The sequence below is a fragment of the Apis cerana genome, linkage group LG12 (assembly GCF_029169275.1).
Source record: "Apis cerana isolate GH-2021 linkage group LG12, AcerK_1.0, whole genome shotgun sequence".
NCBI lineage: Eukaryota > Metazoa > Arthropoda > Insecta > Hymenoptera > Apidae > Apis > Apis cerana.
In genome coordinates this window covers 6,216,559-6,234,445 of record NC_083863.1, presented here as the reverse complement: position 1 = coordinate 6,234,445, position 17,887 = coordinate 6,216,559, and the positions used below count along the sequence as shown (strand labels likewise).

Sequence of the window (17,887 nt, the reverse complement as noted above, 5' to 3'; positions counted from 1 at the left end):
TTTATTTTCATCAAATTCGGGATATTACAGGGTATTATCTACGATGAGGAATGGTTTGTTACGTGACTCTGAAAAATATTTTTCAAATAAATAATGTATTATTTAACGGATCAAGGTGGTTGATAAATTGGAAGGAATATTAAAAATTCTTTGCACTCTTATATCGCCATCCTACATTTTATTATATATATATATATATATATTTACATTAATATTACACCTTGATTGGTAACCTTCTTAGATATAAATACGAGCGCAAAGGTCCCAAAAAGTTGGTAAAACAATTTGGCAATTTCGATAATTCATCATCAACGAATAAAGGTCGTTACAGCATCCCCATACGTTTTATTTTTTAGCAGAAGCATTGAACGATCGCTGGAGAAATAAGACACGAAAATTGCCGTTTTATCAAGTTTTTCGTGGGAATTCTTGGGAAGGCTCGTACATCACTTAGGGAAGAGCCGGCCGGCGTTATCCGCGAAAAAATAATAGCCAATCCTTTATGTTTCCAGACACCACTTTTTCCTGACAGGGAATAAAATAAGAAACACGACAAGCCCGTTGAACGATTGACAATAAATACATTTTAATCGCGTCGCGAAAACCTATCTCGTTCGTGAGATTGGAATATCGATTATTGTGAAATTCTAATTGATCCAATCACTCGTCCATTCTCCGCGATATTACGTTTAATTTCTTTAAAATGAATACCCCCTTCCAACATCTACAACTTACAAGTAAAGTTCGATGTTAAATTAAAAATCTGAATGTTCGAATGTTTTAACTTGTTTCTACACTTCCTTCCTTCTTATTTCTATATGTAACTACTGTTCGACAATTAAAAGTATCCATTATGATTGTCCATTGTAATTTTTACAAAGATACCAAATAAACCAACATTGTTTAACGATTGACGAGATGGAGGGAAAGCGGAAGCCGACTGCTCCCCTCCTCTCCACCGGTATAAATTTAAATTAATATGGGGAAGTTTCACGCGTGCCTCCTTGCAAATTACCTCGGCCTCCCATAACCCGCGGCGATCAAATTATAAAGTTGCGCATTCCTCAACTTACTACTTCGCGGCGGCTAACTTTGCGGCAAGGAGGAATTACTCAGATTTAAAAGTTGATGGAAGTCAATCCGTCGGCATCCCACTTGGAGGTTCACCATTGCCTCCTTAATGGCCCCGGCCATATTCTATTTTGGAAAGTATCTCGCGCGTACGGGCGATCGCGCGAAAACTTTCCCCCTCGAGCATCGAATACTTTCCAGAACTTGAGACGATACATGAAAAATTTCCCGAAGAGACCGCCTCGAGTCCGTGCATAAGATACGATGAGAATTTAATAAAATTTAGTTGGGATAATCTTGTTCTATCGAAGCTTTCTACCTGGAAATTGTTCGTTCTACTAGGGAACGAAAGTGTACGCGCAACGATGAGATTAATATTTTGAGAGAAATTTGAAAGAAAAACGTTGAAAAATTAATGCGACGATGAAAATAGGAGGAATTGTCTCGTGACAAGTCTTCACCAATTGTAAGTCAATGATAAAAGCGTGTTTTGCAGTTTCCCGGTGCAACTATCTGCAAACCAAAATGGATTGTTCTCTGTTCCAAAAATAGAGTAGCATGGAAAATTCGTCGCGGTCAATTAAAAGTAAACTCGGCCACGCGAATTTTCATCCTCGACAAAATTTCCGTTGGAAAATCACGGAATATTTCCGTTAAATGTTCGTGTTCGTTAAAAATTCATTCGATTCGTCACATTCGTATATATATATATATATAGCCGTGAAATAATGAATTCCACGGCTAAACGGAGTGTTAAAGAACAGCGTAGAAAAGAGCAAAGATGAATCGTTTTCCCTCGACCGAGTCGTGGAGCCGAAACTTTTCGAGGAAGAGGCCGAGTTCGTGCCATTCCACGTGGTAATTAAATTGAATGTTCCTCCGCGAAGAAAGTGGCGTGGGTGTGCGCGCGCCGTTCCGTTGATAGCTGAATCGAATGGAAGGGAATTCGTCGTGAAAGGGGCTGATTGCTCGCTAATCTTCGCGAAATTGCGCCGTGCGTTCAGTCGCAGTTCAACGTCGCCGATTAGTCCAACATCCCCTCCCAACTTCCAAGGCATTGTTTCGAGGTTTCGCTCGCCTTCGACCCTCCTAACGAGTTTAATGTTAATGGCGTCAGCCATCTTTGAGCCTGCGGTTTTCTAATCTCAGGTGTCAAAGTTTCAACGTTTTCCCTCTTTCGATCTGAAAAATTGAATGAGAATGAATATTGCGAGATTTTAGGAGTATTTTAAAGCGTATCTGCGTTTGTTTTTCCTTTTTAATCTTGAAGTTCAAGGATAAATGTTGCGACGGAGGTTTTAAAATTTTCAAGCCTCTTGCAAATATAGCACGTTTGGATGGAGCATCCATGATATTTTAGGACTGGATAAACTGTCCCCGGAACGCTTAAAGTTTTAAAAGGTTTAAGGTCAGGCTTAAGGGAAGTTTGTGCCCACTTAGTGCGTTCGTTCTGCGTTTATCCGAAAGATATTTAATGTTCAGGATAAGGGTGAAGTGTATTTTTTACCAAATTTCTTGTTTCATCTTCATAGCAAGAAATGAAGCTACGATTAAAAATAAACATTTTACTTTTTCTATTTTCAAAATTTATCAAAATTTATCGAGCCGCAAAATTTATTAGCCGATAGATTAAATATTTTGAAAATTATCTTCCAAGTAATTAAAAATTAAAAATTATGCGCAATTTACAATAGAAAATAGTACCAATTCTGTTACATAAGCAATCTACTCCGCAAACTTCATATAAGCAAAGTTCTATAGCAGCTCCAAATAAAATTGAACCATAATATTCTACCTATCGACAAATTCGCCAAACTTGCTCAAACTCGTCGGTGTATTCGAAGCAACCGATACCTCGAACGTTAATAGATCCCCAAGTAAGTACAAAGTGTACAGTTCCCTTTTCACGAAATACTACGACTTTCCGGAATGTTGTAACGCGGAACGTGCTAACGCACCAACGTGTGCACCGATAGTCCGAAAGTTTTATTGCACACGAGGAACGAACGCGCCCGGAGGAGGAACAAACAGCACCACCGCCGAGATTTATTAACTTAAAACAAAGAAGTGGCCGCCACCATGAAAACCACGAAAGTCGAAAGTGGGTTCGAACGTTAAAGACGATATATTTATGCGACAGTCGGTCCGCTGCGGTACCAATAACACCGATACGCAAGCACAAGACACGAAATTGTGTTATCTGTTCGACTGTAGGGAAACTAACCGGAATTCCACTGTGGCTATAAACATGACGGCAAGCCGTGTATATGGGCTCGTTGCCCGTGGGCGTTAGATAGCCGTCCTCTTCCAACCGTTACAGACAACATCCTAAATCCTACGATTTTCTTCCTTTCTATCGGCCTTGTAAGCCTCTCCTATAATCGTCACGTGCCCGTCGTGGCATCGAAGAAACGTTCCCTCGCGATTTCAAAGGGCCACCACTCGTGTACACGGGCCGATTCGATTCGATTCGATTCGATATTCTACGGGAACATTTGTTCCAAAGCAGAAATCATCGATTCGAAGCTGCGCACAAAGCATTTTTATACTGTGAAATTTCGTGCGGACGCGGTTTATTTTTTTTTTTTTCCCGTGGACAATAACGCGGCAGGGACGTTAGTCACTGGGAAACACGACCAACTTCACGCTTCGCAAACACTCACGCGACAGTTTTTCGTTTTATATATCCGGATGGACACGCGATACGTTCCGCCGCGATTTTATCGCCGAATTTCGCGGCAATTTTTTTTCTTCCTTCTTTCTTCCTCCTCCCTCTTTGTTTCGCCCCGATGTAAACAAATCCGTAAGCTTCGTACTCGCGAGCTTCATCTCCCTCTTGTTTCACCGATCTTCGACCACAAGTTCGGCCAACGGATCTGTTGGGCCTTGAATCGAAAATTTAATTTTCACGTAGAGCGTTGAGATGGAGTTTCCTTCAGTTTAGAAAGCCAATTTTACACCGATGAGAATCATTCATGGATATAAAAAATGAGGTCGAAGGGGATCATTAAGGATGAATCGAATTTCTGGATAATTAAATGCACAGAAAAATGCGTTCCCCTTTCGTTCGGATCCAGATCAGTATGCAAACGAACTCGAAACGACTCTGGATCGAAGGATGACCTCGAGTCGGAGGAGACATCGCAGAGAAGAGAAGAAGAGGCCCCCGTCGTTTCACCGACAATGGCTGACCCGGGTCGGCGGACAGACCGTCGTTATTAAACCTAAATCATTTGCGTCGACCGCGACTGCCATAATTCACGGCCGCCTTACGTGAAATATGACCGGCGTACAAATTATTATTGTACGCCTCGAAACTCTTCTTCTTCCCTTTCAGAGAACCAAGTCTTCTCTCCTCGAATACCCCTTTTCCCTCCTCGCGTCTCCTCTCCGACCGTCCGCATCGTCGTCCCCGTTTCGATCTCTCTCTCTCTCTCTCTCCGCGCGCGTCATTCCGCCGAGACGTTTCGCAGTCGAAACGATTCTGTAACGCGTCCATGATTTACTGCACGTGTCGGGATTTAACGTCGGAGAGTTTCAAGAGGGGGGCGACTCGTACGGCCATTCTTCTCCCCCGCTCTCCTCTTTTCCGATCTCATCCGACAGAGCCACGGAAGGCTCGTCGCCTGATACGAGGAAGGGCAGACCTTCCGAGAAATTTGTATCCTCCTTTCCACCATCCGACTAGTTTTATTCCGTTAGATTTAGCGGGGATTCGCTCTTCTTTCAATCCTTTCGACTTTTATACGAGGTGGGAAGGTGGGGGTTAGATTAATACCCAGCGGAGATTGGCCGTTCAAGTTGGCCGGGAAGTAATAGCTTTTGGCGGTGAATTAAGAAATTTTCAAATCGAGGTCGATGGTTTAATTTACCAAGGAATTAAACAGCGGAAGGGAATATTGAATAGAGTTAGAAACCGTTTTCGGCGTTTTTTCGGGTTTCTCGAGGAGGTTGATTATTTAATTTCTCAAAAAGGTTTCTCTTTTTTCTTTTTCTTTTTTTTTTCTTGTCTCCGGAAGAGTCGATCCATCGGAATTAACTCGCATCGTTGATGATGCCGTTACGAAGAAAATTAATCATTGGTTTCCGACCGAAGTGGCTGAAGCGAAACGTGGAAATATGAAACGTCAGTTTTCGAAACCTTTTTGCTTAATCGAATTGGCGATCATCAATTGCGGATGTGAAACATCGATGACACGTGTACAAAAGATAAGCGTTATTATTATTTAACCGCATAATCATGCGCTATCCCGGCCGTGGATTTAAAATATTCAAAACAAATCAGGCGGAAAGGGGGCGGGTGAAAGAGCAGAGACCGGCCCGGTTGTCACGTTTCGTTTTGTAAGGGCTTGCGCCACGATAATGCGCAGGTAATTAAATATCGTTACGTGATTATCTTGTTCAATTGTTGATTACGATATTCGATGAACCGTTAAACGATATTATCGTTGTCTGCGAATCATTTCCAACCGTTTCCCAGTTTGACCTTTCTATAATGCACGCTCAACTTCACCCATATCCCATACAACAATATCCTGGCGCGCGCTCCCTCTCGTTATTCAATTAGGCGTTATTGCCGTCGTTTTATGCGTCGTATATCGATATGCAATTATTCCTCTCCGAAACGTCCGCGTTTATATTCTTTTTCAAACCGAAACACGATGAAACCGCGAAACGCTCGATGCGAGAAGAACCAATGATTCTGAAACTGTGGAAATATAAATTAGGGGATCCGAGTTGTATACAAATACAAATACAAAATACAAATCTCCAATTTCTCTTTCCCTTTCTCTTCCAATAAATTCACTCCACGATGTTGTTAAGCGTTACACGTTAAGACGGACACGTGAAAAGGAATCCTGTATCGATTCACGAACAGAAAGAGCGAAAGAGAGAGAAAGAGAGAGAGAGAGGTCGAACGAGGAACTATTAATAATTATTCATGTTATGTAAATGAGGTGGACGCCGCATACACACCCGTTTCCCTTTCTATAAAATTAATTCTCCGTTGTAAATTATTACGAATCGGCCCTGTCGCGTGTATACCCGCCCGATACAAATACCAGTTCGGGACGGGAATATTGAAATCGCGCCGTGCACGCCGCCATGATGTTGTACCGCGCGAGCAAGCGGCCGCGTACATCTTATTTATTAGCCGTGTAACGAAGAACGGTGCGAGGATGTCCCGAGGAATCACGGCGCGCATTCGCTTAACCCTCCTCCTTATATAATGGCTTTATAGAACGTGAACGGCCGGCCATCGTTAACCGTTCGTCTTCCTCCCAATGGTTAATCGAAAAGAAAGGATCGAATCCGGGTTTAATCGCGTTAATCGTGGACGCATTAACACGGGAGCGCCATCATCACCACCATCGAGAATCGAACAAAGGAATCGTTATCGCGAGTGATCCTAACGTGAGCCACCCCCCTCCCTCCCCCGAATGAAAATCGGCGTATTTAACGAATCAATATTTGATTTATATCCGGCCGGTTTCCATCCGTTCTGTTTGTACTATTACATTTTAATTACTTTTCGATCAATAACTGGATGCGTGCGTACGTACAAAAGGGCAAATTCACCTGAATTATTCTTTTATCGACGATATCCGATTCCCGCGTATATTCCCGGGACGATAATTACTGTTATCGGTCGCCCCGGTGGTAATCGTGCACCGCGGTTCAAATTACGGAAAAAGAACGGAAACTCGAAACTATTCCCGCTCTTGTAAGGTAAAAAGGAACAACACGCCTCCGGGATATACTACGATTCCTTTATATCATTTGCGTCGTTAGGTTAATTACACGTGCATTCGTTCCCCCCCCGCAGCTGTCCGAGTTGTGGAACGAAGAATATACATATACAGGGCGGTGAAAGGAAACAAGTCCTCGGAAAGTATAGGTGGAAAGCCGGCGAAGGGTTGATTACTCGAAATTAGATTCTCAATGAGTTTAATTTCCAGAAAGGCTCTCTCTCTCTTTCCCTCTCTCATACGTACACACAATTGGTTGTTGCGTCCTCCAACGTTGGCGTTTCTCGGCGGTGAAGAGAACCACCCTCCTATCCTTGGTGCACTTTTAACCAACGAAGGTGGAGGTTGTACACGCGGTGGAGCGAGCGGCCATCTCGTCAAGAGTATATTTAAAAGTAATTGCCACAAAGCAGCGGTGTTTGTTGGCCTCGCTTTTGCCCGGATAACTTGGCCCACTCCGTTGTTACAGCGCGGCTTCTCTTTCGCCGGGCGCGTTGCAAAAGTAGCATTAATCACAGGATTAACGAGAGCACGTAGAAACACGCGGAAACACACGTTTCTGAATAATGCCGCGACCGAGCGTCAAGCGGTTGGCGTTTCCCCTCTCTGAAAACAAGAAAACGCAAACGTGATTATGAAACGTGTTTTCGTATTGGTATACGTACGAAATACGCGTTTCCTCCTCTGTAAATTACGGGCTAATGATGATCTAATTTATCGCCCCGCGCAATTTATGGAAACTTCGTTCCTTTTAAGAAACGCCCGTCAAAAGTGAAATTTATGGAAATACGCGCGGGTTGTTGTAATGGGTTTAGACATTTTCTCTGCTTTAAGTGTGCTCAGGAATTTGAATACGATTTTCTTGCTGGATATTGAGCGCGCAGGTCAGCGAATGCAGCGAGCTGTTTGTCAAGTTTGTTTTATTTTTTTTTTTTTTTTTTTGAGAAACACGCGTCGAAAATAAATTTCGTGAAAATGCGTGCGTGCACTGTTGTTAATGGGTTTAGAATTATTCCATGCTTTTTTATATTCAGCAATTCGATGTCTGTAATGCAGAGTCTCGCGTAATTTCTCTTTAGGGATCGAAAGTAAAAAAAGGGAAAAAGTACCGTTATTAACTTAGTGACGTTAAAGCCAAACTTTCTTCTTTTAAATGATGCGTAACTGCTTTATAACAATCTTCAAATTACGGGAAGAAAATCTTCTTTTCGAATTCTTAAGGAAAGATAAAATGATTATCTACAATAAATATTCGATAAAAAAAGATTAATATTTTTAAAACACGGTTTAAACATATTCAATTGTCTGCAATAATGCACAGGCCGATAAACTTGGAATCATTGGTAATCAACCACTGGAAACTCAAACCAGATTTCATTTGAATATAATACACTTAATAGATATATATTTTTACTTCCAGTTGGGTATATTTAAAATGATAATGGCGATAACGATATCGGCCTATACATTATTCCCGGATATATATTTACATATATTTCAAAGAGAAGCTATTTTCGAAGAGATGGTGAACCCGAAGAGATGGTGGGCCCGCAGAAGAGTGGAAGGGATTAGTCGACCACTCGTTTATATATCACAGGTTTAAAGCATCTCTTGGCCAGGTAAAGTATCCACAAGGTATAAACATTCCGAGCTGTCGGCCGAACCGAATTATGGCGGAAGCGAGCGTGACGAGAGAGGCGGGTTTCTTCCAACGTGTCTTCTGGTGATCACAGCTCATAGAATCGGAATTCCTCGTTCCCACCATCCCACTGTCTCGAGAGATTTTGTCAACTGGTAACACCTCGGTGTCATCCGTTGTGACCACCATCCTGACCACCGTAAAATCCTGATTTATACGTGCCCTCTTCCCCCCCAGCAATTAGGGTCTCGCGCGTAGAATAGAAAAGATTTTAAAACATTTTTTTTCTTTTTTTAACCAACCAGAGGACGAACAGAAGAGTCTAGGATTTCTCGACGAAGTGATATTTTTACGAAGAAATATTTTTTTTCCATCCTCGCGAATGATTCCGAAGAATGGAACTTCCCCGCGACGAAACTGTCAGTGTACAACGCTTTTATAGATTTTCGTGTTAACTTGATTTTAATCTTATGAACCTGAAAAAGAATAATCGTAAAGAGAAAGGAAAGGAAAGAAGCTACGTAAGATAATCGGTGGAAGGGAGGCCGAGTACAAATTGCTTCACACCGAATTGCACCCACCCGTTTCCAAGGCTCGAATTATTTTCTTATTAGCATTCAAGATCGATACAATCTGGCCCGATACGCGGCAAATTTCCAACTCGCCCCTCCTCCTGTCCACCGTCTCTCCAACTACAAAAGATCGTTAAAGAGATAAACCGCAGGTTGTTCCCAATCACCGAAGAAATCTCTCCAAAACTCTGTATCTATCTCCCCGTCCATCTCTGTTTCGCTCGTCTACTTACGGACCGCGAGAGGCCACTCCTTCTCCAAAACCCTCGAGTCCAATGTCCTGGAAACGTGAAAATGTAATTGTGACCCCCGGTGGAAGGAACGTTGGAGGGAAGTGGAAATAGTGGTGAGGGGAGGGTAACTACGTGTCCCGGACCGACTGTTTCCTCCCATGGAATACAATGGGCGTAATGGGCGGTTGCTGCGGGCAGACGTTCCGGCCTCGTCTCCAGACGAGACGTAAGAAGACCTGGTTCCGGGGTGTGGACGTTGCTGTGGGAGGTCCTTGCTTCGACGTCGCGCCGTTTACAGGCTCAATACATCATTCTTTTCGCAATTTGTCGGGAAGCCGTGAAAGCTGCGGGTTTGCCGGCCTTTGCGCGCCAGATTGTCCCGGATACGTTCATCCTCCCCCCACGGATCTGGCAAACGGAAGACACTGACGCAACGGAAGTGACAGCTACTTATCCCCGCCGGTTAAGTCTCGCTCGTGCATTTCACCTCGGTTGACCCGTCCAATCGGATCCCTCCTTGCTTCGTCCCAGTGCTAATCTTTGGAATCGCTTCGTGCTCCGTGGAGAAACTTAGACGAACGGAAACATTGTTGGAAGAGAAATGGATTAATGTGATTTTTTTTTTGTTTTTTATTTTACAGAGATTCTACGATCGTTCGAAGGAGATATTTTTCCAATTTTTGATTCGTTATCTTGCGTAGAGTAAAGTTTTTTAAATAGTTTTTTAAGTAGGCTGGTCGCTCGTCCACGATCGATAATACTAAAGTTTACTAGAGGGTGATGGTACAATTAACGTCACGTTAATTACGTATCATCCCCTAAACGAGTAATTTACGAGCTTGGACGGGGAAAATCAAAAATCTGTCCCCTTTACACACGAAATCACGTATTACTGCGTTATGTATCCTCGTTAAGCGTCGTTCCACGCGCGAATACCTGGGTAAACAAATAAAAGGCACCGTGGGAAAACGAAATTGGCCACCGATCCTCAGGCGCAACACCTTCGCCGGTCGAAACTTATTATCTCGGGGCCCCCCTCATCAGTCATCGCGCAAATATTCGAGAATGGAAAATGGGAATCGGGGATGTGGCAAGATTAAACTAAAATAAATAGAGAAACGCGGCCACGTATCGATCGACTTAGATGGAGGAGGCGCGTGTAAATCCGGCCCAAGTATAAATTAATCTCGAAAGGTCGATGGATTAATTTACAATTCAGGATTACCGTCAGGCATCAATCCTCCGCCCCCCTCTCTCTGTTTTTGTCCTTTCACCCCCTTCTGTTTTTCTCCGCGAGGGTTGGATGCGTCTGGACGGGTGTACCATAACAAGAAGTGGGGGTTTCAAGGGTGAATCGTGGATGATAGAGAACCGGAGGGTGTTGTATATCGCGTGTCGGATCGAGGCTCATTGTCTTGCTGTCAGGACCGCGCAAATATTACCACCATCTCCACCGAACGCGGATATTTCGCCTATATACACCTATGCGAAACCTAAACACGTGCGCTTGTGTACGTGTAAGTGTTTAAGGGTGGTGTGCTCGATTGAGCGCGTGGTGGTGAATAGGTGAGACGGTAGTAGGAGCGGTAAGTGGAGGAGGGTCGAGGTATTTCTGACAAAGCTTTCCACGATCGTCACTCCTTTGACACGAGGCGGGGGAAACGACGAATCCTGGCCGAGGGATTTCCACGATAACCGAGGCAGCGGCGAGATCTCTGATGGAAACTCGATTATTCCGTCTGGGTCGCGATACGGAACGGTGTTAAAAAATTATCGCCCAATGTACGTTTCATAAGACGATCATTGTCGACTTATCGGCCGATTATCGAAATACGAGAAATATCAAAAATTTAAACGCAACATTTCGAGGATAGAAGATAGAAGTAAGAAAATTCGTGTAAGAGTAAATGTAATAATTCCACGCGTGCGTATATGTGAAGCCTTCGTTTCCCTTCTAATTATTTTCAAGCACGAAACCAGGACACGGTGTCCTAATGCATAATGTATGTACGTGCCAGGTTTTTAAGAGGCATCTTCCGAATCCGCGGTTCGGTTTAACAAAGAGGCCGTGAACGATTCAACGACGTTCGTCTCGTCGAAATTTCTATTAATCTTATACCAAGCGGTGTTGGTGGAAAACATCGGAATGCCACAAAGCATTCTATCTTTGCCATCTGGCCCTGTCCTGGAGGGCATGAATTAACTCGGACGAGCCCCTACCATCCATCCTCCATCCAGGTATACGAACGAAAGCATGGATTTTTGCCATGTATACAGGGTGGTCTGGTCCTTTAGCATCTTGTTTATTGAAATAGGAAAGATAAAGCCGTTTGACCTGCAAGGAAATAAATCCACCTTCTAGTGGAATTTCGAAGAATTCACACGTTCGAGAATGCAAATCGTGTTTAACCAATCATCATTGGTGGGCTTTGAACTTGAGATTCCTTCCAAGCGTATAAAATATCTTCTCTCTCTCTCTCTTTCTCTCTATAATTAAATAAAATTTTGCCTCGAAATATACCTGAGAAGTCTCGTTAAAAATAAAAAGAAAAAAAAGGAAGAAAGAATAAGAATCCTATTCAAATACTTTCGCGTGCCAACGTGTATAGATATAATTGAAAAAAATGGATGGATCTTTCTTCGAGTTGCAGAAATTATACGCGTTTGACGAGAAAAACATAACAGTGACGGTAATTGCCTCGGGATCGATAAGATGAAATTACGTTTTTAAGCGCGAGCAATGGGCGCCAACTAATTCTCCCTTCTCTTTTTTTCCACTCAGAAACAACGATTACAGTTTAATAGAAATCTTACGATGGCTCCGCAAAGACAGAAAGTGAGAGAGAGAGAGAGAGAGGGGGGGGGAGAGAGAAAAAATGAAGAGGACGATGTGTAACGAGATTCTTTTTCAATTTTCTTCGGGTTGCAGCGAGCACGAAAGGACGCGATATTAATTCGCATCGCTATTAAATGTAAGACGACGTCTCACGACACATTTCCATAATTAATCGAGGAAAAGTATTCATATTTAAACGTTTCTTATTCACAGAAGTGATTCCGGTGAAATTGAGGATTTAAAACGGAAGTCGAGGATCTCCATGGTAGACTATCGTGACTATATATGGCTCGTCTATTCATATTTGTCATAATCATCGATTAAATTAATGACGTTTTTAGAATGAATTAATCAATTTATTGTTCCATGGAATATCCAGAATATCCATTTTCAGCTCTTCTCCACCACTTCGTTATTGCAATTTTCATATTCACGTTACGTCTCATCCAGATTTCTCTCCTCCAAAATAACTGTAACACATTAAAAATTAATTATATATAATTAGCAACGAAAAAATTCTATCCCCAAATATCCTTCCTATTCCACTTCGTTTACCACGAGATTCCAATATAATGAACAACAAACGAAATACCAATATGAAAATTGAAAGATCAAAGGATCAGCATTACTAACTCGCTACACAACGCTCACTTTTCACCATTCACCTCGTTCCTCGTGCACGAACGACACTCTTTATTATCGATCCCGTTCCACCAGCTCGATATTCCAGATTCCGATATTCGGTATTCGCCACGCGCCGCCACGACAATACAGGCTGGCCGATAATCTATGAAAGGAGTGGAACAGCGGGTTAAGCAACTGCTGGTATCTTTATCATCGGAAACACAATTTCATTACAATGCGGCCGTTACGAGTCCCAAGAGCGGGCGCCGTTGTGTGCGGTTTAATTAATCGTCCGTAAGTACGAGTTTGCATCCTCGTGCGTTAATTATAACGCCGTATAACCGTGTTCTATAACGTGTTAAACGGTCCTCCGGCTGTAAATCGACTGAGTTCGAAAGGCGTCTCGAGCGGAATGTACAATTCGTCGGCGCAGGCCCGCTTCGACTTTCGAGGATTAGTCGAGGAAATAATAAACAAACGCCGGCGACACCTCGTCCGCGTTTGTTATTATCGCGAACGAATAATAATAAACTTTGTCGTGTTTACATTTCGACGGAGCGAGAACGTTCCCGTTTATACGAAAGTTTAGTCGAAAGATTTCTATTGCGCGCGACGGAATACGTAGCGTAGAAGGAGCTTGAGTGAAATTGCGTTGGAATTTCCTTGTCTTCTTTCCCGTGATCTTTGCTTTCGAAGTGATAATTTAATTAGTGCGTGTGATAATTTCGTCTTGTTTTTTTGTTTATTTCTGGTGTTTATTCGTGAATTGCTTCAATTTTGGAAGAAACGTAACGAGGATATTGTTCGAAAATTTGTTGTGATAATGGAAATTTGAAGTAAATGGAAGGAGAAGGATTCGTGAGTATTTTTAACATTTAAGTTATCGTATAGTGTAAAAAGTATTCGTTTATAATACTTAATTAAAATAGTAGTGTTTTCTTTTTTCTTTTTAAATATAAACGCAATAGAGTTCCACGATAACAGAAAAAATAAATGATCGCGTAAAAACTTGAAGTTTTTTTTTACATAGTACAGTAAACGTAATGTTATTCGTGAAAGTATTTTTTTTTTTTTTTACGTAAAATGTAAATATTGCAAGAAGTACACAGTTAAAATGATTAGCGTAAGTGGTTTCAAAACTCGTGTGTATATTTAATTAAATATCGCGTGCAAAAATATTATTCATAGTTTCATTCACGTGTAACATAATTTCGTTTACAGAATGGAAAAACCGATTCCTATATAATATCTAAAAAGTTACTTTAAAAAAAGAAAAAAGAAACACTAAATACATTCCTTTCAAATTTTTCCAAACATTTACAATACTTTTTAAATCATGGAATAATGATATCACGTTTCGCACAATTAAAATTACAAAAATCGAGATCCACCGTGCGCATATTTCGAATCAGAACCATTTTACGAGTTTTTCTAAACGGTCACCGAACGCTCATTGCCTTTTCGTTACTCTTTCTTTCCTCTCAAAAAAACGTATCATCGAAAAATTTTCATAGATCGAAAGCCATTTTCGCCATAATATATCGATTATGATGAAAATAACGCGAGTTAATTGCATAATCGATAAAGCAATCGGGACGAGAGGCCGGCTTATCATCCCTAATAACATAATTCTCATTACCTGTCCAATCGTTGAACAACGATGCAACGGTCTCGTTATCCCGCGGATTGTCTCGACTTGCGTGCAACGATTTTCGAGAGCCGTTACACGCCGAAGAAAAATGCGTGAACAGGTGCGAAATACGGTCCCTGATAACATATGCCGGTTCATAACTCACCCTGGAAAGAGTAATGCCCGTGTCGCTCATAAAGAACGCGAGGCTTTGTCAATATCGAGCTACTGCTCGTCGTTCTCATCGTGACCAACGATCTCTCCCTTCCCCTCACCTCCGTACCTGCGCCCCCGTGAACAGGAAAAAAAAAAGGAAAAGGAAAAGGACCGTGCAATCAATATTTTATCACCTCCCTTGTCATCGAGGACCATTGTAGGACCTCCTTCCGCGGACCATAGTTCAACCGATGACATTTCAATAAACCCTTTGAGGGGGGAGGGGGATAAGGTCAGCCTAAAAGCCCGCCATTCGCCGTGGCCCGTTTCGAGACCCGTTTCGGGTGTCTCATTTGAATGTCTCGCGTTTAGAGATCGCAGGACACGCGTCCATAAATATCCGGATAAACGTCCGATCGGCGCGAGTTGGTGAATTTTGCGAAGCCAGCAGTACGAATCAATCGGATTTATCGTGTTAATTTTCTATTTTGAAAATGATTGGTAGGATTACGTGGTGGGAATAATAATGGAGGGTAAAATTGATAGTGTGAATTTTAGTATCGCGAATTAAAATAATTTTCGGATATGGATGTGTTTATTACGTGAAAGAATATCTGATTATTCAGTCGGATTAACGTAGGAGTAAAGTATTATCGTAATATCTTAGGAAGAGTAGACACACTGAGTTTCACGAAAGAATTCAACTGTTTATTCGTTAAGCTGATTGCACTTAAGATTTCGTAGTCGTGGCTCGCGATAGGGCAAGATTTACATTAACAATTCCTTTGCCTTACAATTTAATTCGTTCGTAAATCGTGTTCTATTTCGCGAGCAAGCATTTCTACGTCCGGGCACAATATTACTTCCCCAGTCATAAACTCGAAAAGCGTTGAGTAAAATGAGCGGCTGAGTCGTGATATAAACGGTCGGATGTGCATCACCAAAAATGTAACCTCGTTAAAAATTGCGCCAACAAGATCGAGAAGACTCCTTCCTCTCTCTTTCTTTCTCTTTCTCTTTTTCCACCTCTTTCTCTTCCCACGGTTTCACGATAGCTTGAATCAGCTCGCTCGAACAAAGGGAGGGGACGACTTTAAGCCAAGCCATGACAAAAGCGGCGACATTTCAACAAACTTGTTAGGGAATAAGGTCACTCGAGTCCAACGGCGTAGCCCAGACCTCTCGAGGACCTAGAATTGAAATGCCAGTTCGAAACACACCGCGTCGAGTGGGTAATTTCAGGAAAACTCGGCGAAATTCTGCGTCCTTGGTGACGCGTGACGCGATAATAACCGGTGTTAAATTGCTCGCCGGCCATTGTTCCCCGTTTCACGACCCGTTACACGAATCCTCCTCCTCCCCCTCCACTTATTGTAAATATAAACGCGTGACGAAAGGGAAGATTGAATTTTTCACCGCGGGTGTAATTAAAAACGATTAGAATTAAGAAAGGAGGAAATTGAACGGAGAGGAAGCGTGGCCGTGGGTGATTTAAAATTAACCATGGCAATTTCCATCGACCAAGCTCAACTTCATTCGTTAGTACCACTTTTAAGTAGCTTATTAAAGCCTCGAGCGGAGATCTCTGTAATTAGTAATACTCTCTATTCCGGGTGTATTCCTCGTGCATTAATGCGCCTTTTCATTTATGCATCTTGTACCTGGGTCACAAGTTTTCACTTTGGAATCAATGTTTAAGAACGACGCTCTTAACGATATTCGTAAAATCGATCATTCCAATTAATTGATTGGAATAAATTGGGGGAGAGAGGGGTCGAAAACTGGGTCTAAATCGAAACTACCCGTGGATGAGGGAAAAGGGGAAGAATGGGATTAAAACTTATCGATACGATAGATTTTTGGACTTACGAAGGCAACATATGGCCGGTTTCTCGAATTAGTCAAGGTCGGTGGTGAAAAGGAAACGGAAAAGGGGGAGAAACAAGGGAAAACGCACGTTTCGCCGCTCGGTTACGGAAGAGTCACGCGCGGAAAATGGGTTTCACGTGTCACGATGGAGGGATACGGGGAGGACGTTTCTCTCTTCGCGGGTAAAAAGTTTTTCAGACCTCCTACAGCGGCCTGGCCACGGGTGGGGTCCGTGGAAGCCAATTCCTCCTCCATTGTGCGTAAATACTGAATCATTGGCAGCCATAAAGGCGATTCCAGCGAGGTATTTAACGGCTTTTAAGATGGTTCAAAGCTGCGAGAGCGCCAAGACTCCCTCCTTCCACGACGTCGTTTTTCATTTTCCACCTTTTCACATCGATTTCCGCGGCACAATGAAATTTCTAACCGAGGCCGTTGTGCAGCTTGCGCCGACCAAGAGGCGAGGAGGAAGAGAAAGAAGAAGAAGGAGAGGAAAAAAACGAATTAAATAAAAGTGGACAAGGGAGAGGGAGAGACTGTATCGAGCGAAGATGAGGGGTTGTTGCTAGAAAGAGCGCGGAACGATTTCTTGGAAAAATTGATACGTCCCGCTTTCAACTCGTACTCCCGGCCGAGTAAAAAATTCATAAACCGGCTGGCGATAAAATGGAAACTAGTTTACAACGTTTAGTGTTTGAATTAATTATTATATCGTCGGATGGGATGGGGTGGATCCGGTGGCAGTAACCGGCAGTGTCCCTTAATTATTTACCGATCTCGAATATAGTGCGTCGAAACTCGTTACACCGAGTGCGGAAGCGTGGCGTAACGCGGCTTAGAAATAGGTCCAACGCGACTAAAACTGAAAGAGAGGGGGTGGAAAATTTCAGCTATCTCGCGAAGGACGTTGCATGCAGGCTGTTTGCACTTGTTTTCTGCACGAAATTCCACTTGCTCCAAATTCCGTATACGTCAACCGCATGGGTTCTAACTTCGTTACGGCTCCTAATGTTCGGTCTGCTTTGTATAAATCGGTTGTTCAAAAAAATCCACCGCTTCAGTTGATCTCTCTCGCGAGAAGACAATGATTTTTATACGATCGAGACGTGTTTGACGCTTTATTACGTTCCTCGATTATATTATTTTACAAACCTCGAGTTTTTTGATTTTTGAGGATCGGGAAACAATTCGGACATAATAAAAAGACTCGAAGCGGGAGAAATTTAATGCTTGTTCGATCGACGTGCAGATTGATATCAACCAACGTGAATTTCACTTTTAACGTCACAACAAGCCATAACAACAGGTTCTTTACGAACCTGGATCCGATTTCTTTTCCCGCAAAAATACGCGCCGATCGAAATATGATTATCAATTAGGAGTATCGTGCCATTCATCGACATCATCGCGGACAAATGGCAAATGCAAACGTCATTAACGGTAACCATAACAGGACAACCTTTGTCGTCGAACAATATGGCCCGCCAACAAATAGAATTCCCAATTA

General features: G+C 42.5%; 3 long non-coding RNA genes across 6 annotated transcripts in view; 1 reads left to right on the top strand and 2 right to left on the bottom strand.

Moving 5' to 3' along the window:
- Positions 1-5,081: 5,081 nt before the first annotated feature.
- Positions 5,082-8,919, bottom strand: LOC114576987 (uncharacterized). Its single transcript, XR_003696641.2, has 2 exons — positions 8,312-8,919; positions 5,082-8,060 (listed from the first exon to the last, which is right to left on the bottom strand). It is a non-coding gene; the product is annotated as an uncharacterized LOC114576987 (long non-coding RNA).
- A 3,516-nt stretch (positions 8,920-12,435) lies between these two features.
- On the bottom strand, positions 12,436-13,147 carry LOC107993836 (uncharacterized). Of its 3 annotated transcripts, none has more exons than XR_001765216.3 (3): positions 12,960-13,147; positions 12,735-12,888; positions 12,436-12,571 (listed from the first exon to the last, which is right to left on the bottom strand). It is a non-coding gene; the product is annotated as an uncharacterized LOC107993836 (long non-coding RNA). The 3 variants fall into 3 exon arrangements; XR_009832153.1 differs by having other exon boundaries at positions 12,753-12,888; XR_003696644.2 differs by having other exon boundaries at positions 12,767-12,888.
- Positions 13,148-13,240: 93 nt separating this feature from the next.
- The window catches only part of LOC114576988 (uncharacterized), a 28,344-nt gene continuing 23,697 nt past the window's right edge, over positions 13,241-17,887 (top strand). For both annotated transcript variants that reach the window (XR_009832118.1, XR_009832117.1), the window contains exon 1: positions 13,241-13,583. This is a non-coding gene — a long non-coding RNA (uncharacterized LOC114576988). The remainder of the gene's footprint in view (positions 13,584-17,887) is intronic.